Here is a 6218-nt window from a genome sequence, read left to right as displayed (position 1 = left end):
AGTGTTAAGTTCCGCTTGCGATCCAAGTCTAAACCATTAAGAACAGATAAGTTAAATTTGGAATCAATAATGTTAAGTTCCATTTGTGATTCCGAATTTAATTTCTAAAGAACACAATAGGTTGTTAGGAAAGGTTCGACACTTGTATAAAATTTTTGTACAGTGGAACCGGTATGATATTCCTAGGACCAACCAACACCTAGTGCACCACCAGATATCATATTTATTGTTGCCATCACTGAAGAGGTAATCGGTTAACCCTAGCTCAATGTGAGGGTTTGATTATTCTTACTGCTAATTGGGGGTATTTGTGTTGGAGATCAACCGCTCCGCTGTGGATCCGAGCATCACCATTTGAGGGCGACTCACAACTCCGGCCATAATTTCCAGCAGCAAGATCCCTGGCAGATAATTGATAGAATGATACTCAAGATTCAAGTAAGCTGAGGTTTGGTTCATGAATAAATTTAAAACTAGTTGGGTTGGTGACATAGCTAGAATTACTAATCCGAATTAACCTAGAAAGATTAGGGATAATGTCCATGTGGTTTTGGTATGATTGAGGTTAAAATGTTGGATTCAATCTAGACTTTGGGTTTGGATCCGATTTATTAAGTTAACCGAGATCAATGAAGGAATTAGGGTTCCTGGTAAATAAGAATTTAATTTAGTTATTTGATATTTGTGGCAGTAACTAAATTAAAGGTGTTGTTACAGGACTCTGATTTGCGACGAGCTACTTACATGGGATTACTTTTGGCAAGCGCTATATTGGCGGCGGGTACCTTGACTTATCTCTTTTGATAATGTCATGTTGATATGCGTAGTAGGTTATAACCACTAGTAATAATTATGTTTATCTTTGCTTTGGTATGTCACTACATGATACCTGTTGCATGTTTTTATCTATCTACATTTATGTTTTATACCCTCTTGTTTATTGCTATGATTATTTATGCTCATAGAGGTAGTGACATACCATGCCTTATGATACACCGGACTAGACATTTACCATATCTGACCCATGTACCTAGATCTGTTTATTTGATCCATTTATTTTTTGTACATGTTTTATGGAGGTAGATATGGTTAGGATTTTTATGCTTAGTGTCATGCACTATCTCACATGATTGCATGCTGAGCGATTGTCAGCTCCATTATTGTTGAGCATATCGCCAGTTACATGGATTTGCACACACAACCACTCATGGGTTAGTGGTTTTATTCAGGCAGGGTGTATTGCAGCAGGTTGCTCTGTTTGGCTCCGCTGGTCCGTTCATGGGTAGTGGTGACGCAGTGTGGTAGCTGGCAGGGATCCCTCCTCTGGACTGGCTCAGGGAGATGAGAGCATTGAGCTCCCCCACTTATGATTTGGGGTAGGAGGATAGGTGTACTCTGACAGCATCCTGTCCACTTGGTCACTCATCAGAGAGTGTACAGTTGTCATAGCCCTACCCACTCGGTCTCACCATCGTGTGTGAGATGGTTGACTGGCGTCAGGGGTGACAAGGACATGTCATTGGCATCATATGCATGATTGCATTTATTGCTTGTGTTTGCTGCATTTTATTTGTTACATATTGGATGGATGCATATATTTGACATGTATACAGGGACATGTTACCTTTGGTCTGACGACCTTATTATTTTAATAGGAGGTCATGTGAGTACAGCTTCTCCTTTTCTTTCAGTTATGTATTTTCAATTACTCCAGGAGACTATACACATATTTATTACTACTAGTTATTTTGTATTATACATATCAGCCCGATACCCACTGAGGATTTGACTCACCCTGTTGATATTACCATTTCAGGTTGATGTTGTCAGGAGGTTCCAATCGCTAGTCCCCCACCACTTCGTGTCGCGATGATTTTTGGTTTACGGACTTGGGTTCCTTGTTTGTGTTGACCTACTATGTTGATTTATATATGTGTGATGTAGGATTGTACTCGAGGATTTTATCGACTTATGATCTACTGCATTTGTTTTTTCGCTGCGTTGGATTTTCTGTCGTGGGTTTACGTTTTCCATCGTTGTAGTGGAGTAGGTGGTTTTCAAATATAAACTGCGTGGTTATGTCAGCCAGAGGCTGAAATATATAAACTGTGTGGTTGTTTAGTTATGTTTATTGTTATTGTTCTGGCCTTGTTGGCCGAGGTATATGTGGCCCTAAGGGCTTGTAGTAGAAGTTTCATATTGTCACCCGTACAGGGGAGATGCTGCCGAAATTTCTTCTGGCAGGGACTCCCCCGGGGCGTGACAGGCCTCCTGCTTCTTCTTCAGCTTTCTGCACTCCGAAGATTTATGACCGACTCGGTCATAGTTGAAGCACTTCTTAGAGAACTTCTTCTTGCTGATGCCTCCCTAATGTCTTATCTTAGAAGACTTGGGGTTCTTTCATTTTGAGTTTTGACTGTGCTTGACCACCTTGGCTTTCACAGTAGCCTGAGAGAATAACCACTACAAGAAAAAAGCTAAACAACAACGCTTTTTTGGCGTTGTCGTATGTACTTAAAAAGTGATGTTGTAGATGGTGTTGTAGAAAGTCATATCAAAGACAACGCTTTAAAAGCGTTGTGGTTGGTCACAAAGACAACGCTTTTTAAGCGTTGTCTTTTCGTTCTTAAAAAGCGTTGTTATAGATGCTGTTGTAAAAATGCACATATCAAAGACAACGCTTTAAAAGCGTTGTGGTTGGTCACAAAGACAACGCTTTTTAAGCGTTGTCTATTCGTTCTTAAAAAGCGTTGTTAAAGATGCTGTTGTAAAAATGCACATATCAAAGACAACGCTTTAAAAGCGTTGTGGTTGGTCTCAAAGACATTGTTTTTTAAGCGTTGTCTTTTATTACTTAAAAATGTTGTCTTTTTAAATTTATAAAAAATAGTGTTTTTCTTAAATAGATAGCAAAATTATAAAAATACTCAAAATTTACATATAATTGAATATCCACAACCACAATCATTTTTATAATAAGACTATTTAACAAATAAATAAAACTTTATATTATACAAACAAAATGTATACATATTGATCCACAAATTAAATTTGTATCATACAAGTTATCCTTAACTTCATGACAATAATTTTTCAAACACACAAGTTTTACAAAACCTCATCATTGACTAACCGCTGTTGTTGGTGTCCATCGCATGGAATTGCTTCTTTAAGTCCAGCAATCTCTTCTTCTGAAAGGCTTTCAGCTATCACTCTTAGAGCCATCTTCTTCAACTTGTCATCAGCACACCTGGGGTTGTAGGCAATCAAGAAATTTTGTATGAAAACTTTCATACATGTAAATCTCGTACTAAATAATATGTCAATGTTATATATACATGTAATTCATACCGTAAGTGTGTTTATATCATAACTGACAAGTTTTCTTTAGGGCCAACTTCTACTCAAGCTCTTTAAACACTGCATCAAAATAAAAAAATTGGCATTAGTTCTGTGCTAAATGAAAATCATATTTAGAGGAAAAAGCGGGAGTGCTGTAGATGGATATATTAACCAAGCATATTAATGTTTGACCTGTCTTTACAAGTTCTAAGCATATATATTAACCAAGCATATAACCTAAGAGGAATAAGTTACAAAATGCTACTTGATGTTTGACCTGTCTTTATTGGATTTTGCGGCCCCGGTCTTCTTGTAGCCAGGCACAATGTAATACTTGATGTTGACTCTACCTTTGCAGTTGTTTCGGCTTGAGGAGTGGCAAAGAATGGTGGAGTAGAGGATGGATTTCAGGTATTCATCCGTGCCATCGAGGAAATGACTCCAGTAGGTGACTAGCATGTTGACCAGGGCATGCTTGGAGAAGATGACTTGTTTCAGAAGCTTTTTAGATCAAAGATACGAAGTGCATTGTTATAAAACTAGATGCACGAACACTTGCTTATACGGTTCTTGAAATAAAATACATTCGTAACCGTCACTAGCCCAAGCTCAATAAGGAAAATTCACGGTAAATGTGCATAGTATACCTCAGATACTGCAGATGATAGGGAAGGCCAGAAGACAGTTTGACGCAAATATTGAGATTGCCCAAGCCAATCCATGGTACTAATCCTGACAACTCCTCCAAATCGCACTGACTTGATTGTGTCCACCCATCCTTGTTCATCAGCTTGGAACCTTTGAAATGAAAGCTGCATTGGGTACATGGAAAAAACAACAAAAAGGGAGGATAAATGATAGCCACCAACCTAATTGTTCACAAATATCTGTATAAGTTATTAAGGGTGTTCATAGAAGTTGATCCTTTAGCCGTGTCTGTTAGATGGTCAAATCTAGGCGCCAACTCAAAAATGTTGGCGTCCAAGTGTTAGTGTTCAACTACTTCTGATTTTCTTCATCTTTGAATTGTTAAATACATAGGGTATTTATAGGAATACTCAAGATGTATCTAAATAAATACATGAACCAATATTAAATGACATACATTCATCATCCGAAGAGTCATTCATGAATCCTCCAATATTCATGCTCCAGATGACCATACATTAGATTATAAGTCCAATTAATTTGATTGCAAGGTTGTAAACAGTCCTTGAGGGCTATTGATAGTGATTCCAGTACGTACTGGAAAATAATGGAACAAACCTATGAAACAGCTATCAAGGGATTCACTTCAACTTTCCTAAACCAAAGAAGAAACAGATGGATTACAAAAGAAAACAATTTGCACCATCAAACTGAAACTTATAATAAGCCTTAATAAATTAATGAAAAAAGAATTGTTTAGAAGTTCACTGAGAAACATATGAAAATACAACAAATGCAACTGAAAAAAAAAAATAAAAAACTAGTATCCAATTAACTTTTTTTTATACTTTCAGATCAAAAGGTCAAATTTATATACTTTGGTTCATGTTCAAGCAAGAGGATAACAATCTCATCGACAGTTAGTATTTCCTTTTAATATAGAACACTAAAAAGAAGGAATATCAATGATGAAACAAACCTGAAAATGCGAGCTACTGAGGCAGCGAGCAATCTGCTTGAACAAGGTAATCATGCAGCGTTGGAACTCTGTCGTGAGCATCAAAGACCAAATATTACCAAATATTAAGATCATTGACAAACCAAATAATACCTTATTTTTAACAGCTATCTAGAGGATCTGGCTTTTTGACTTGAAGCTGGTTCAAAGAAGACAAATCAAATATACAAATACTAAGATGAAAGCATAATGAAGTAGTTAACTTTTTCTACTTTACCTGATTATAAGATCTACGACTTCTTGCTCAGTATTTTGCTGCACGAGTAATTATTAGAAAAACAAACCCAATAGTGGAACAAAAGCTAGATAAAGAAACTAGATAATTTACACTGATAGAACTTTACAGAATAACATATAATACAGTGCTTTGTACTTGCATATTAATCCAGAAAACATCCTTTCACCTAAGTGACAATTTTTCCAAAACATCATCATTCACAAAACATCATCATTCACTAAAAATTTTCACAAGTTTTTAAACTTCAGTGACAACTTTTCTTTGGGGTCAACTGCTCAAGGTCGATCTGGTAACTATGCACTGCATCAAAAAAATTGGCATTAACTATGATTCCACCAAAAAAAACCACCATTCCATGAACTTAAATCTAAATAGAATTATGGAAACTATCATTCCATACCTATTCATAAATATGATCTTGTATGCACTCCGCCAACTCGAACCGAACCTCATCAATTTGTTCACGAGAGTACCCTATTTTTGTGAACTGTGAGCATACACAATTTATGTTAATGGAAAAAATAATCAACACTGATCACTTTGTAATTTTAAATAGTTTATGTCAAATAATTTGAGATAAGCTAAATAATGTTACTATTGATTGCAGCGAATCTCTCTCAATAGTCTCAACTTCTTCAATAATTTCTCTCATAAATCGCATCACAAAAAAATCACATTGTTTCGCATCCGGTTGTTGAGGAGCCTATATATAGTAATTAGAGTCAAATTGTTAATGAAAATTATACACATTACAATATATGTTAAACAAAAGTACACATACCTTAACTACTTCCCACTTAACATTTTTCCTACCTTTCCTTCCCTTGGTTGAATTAAACAATTTTAAGGCCCTTCATACGTTAAGAATATTTGTTAAATAAGATTTTTATTATAATAAATATTTACTAAAAGAAATCTGAACTCACATTTCCATTACGTATTTTGAATCATCATCGCGAATGCGGCAACTTA

The sequence above is a fragment of the Zingiber officinale genome, chromosome 1A (genome assembly GCF_018446385.1).
Source record: "Zingiber officinale cultivar Zhangliang chromosome 1A, Zo_v1.1, whole genome shotgun sequence".
Lineage (NCBI taxonomy): Eukaryota > Viridiplantae > Streptophyta > Magnoliopsida > Zingiberales > Zingiberaceae > Zingiber > Zingiber officinale.
This window is presented reverse-complemented; position numbering follows the sequence as displayed.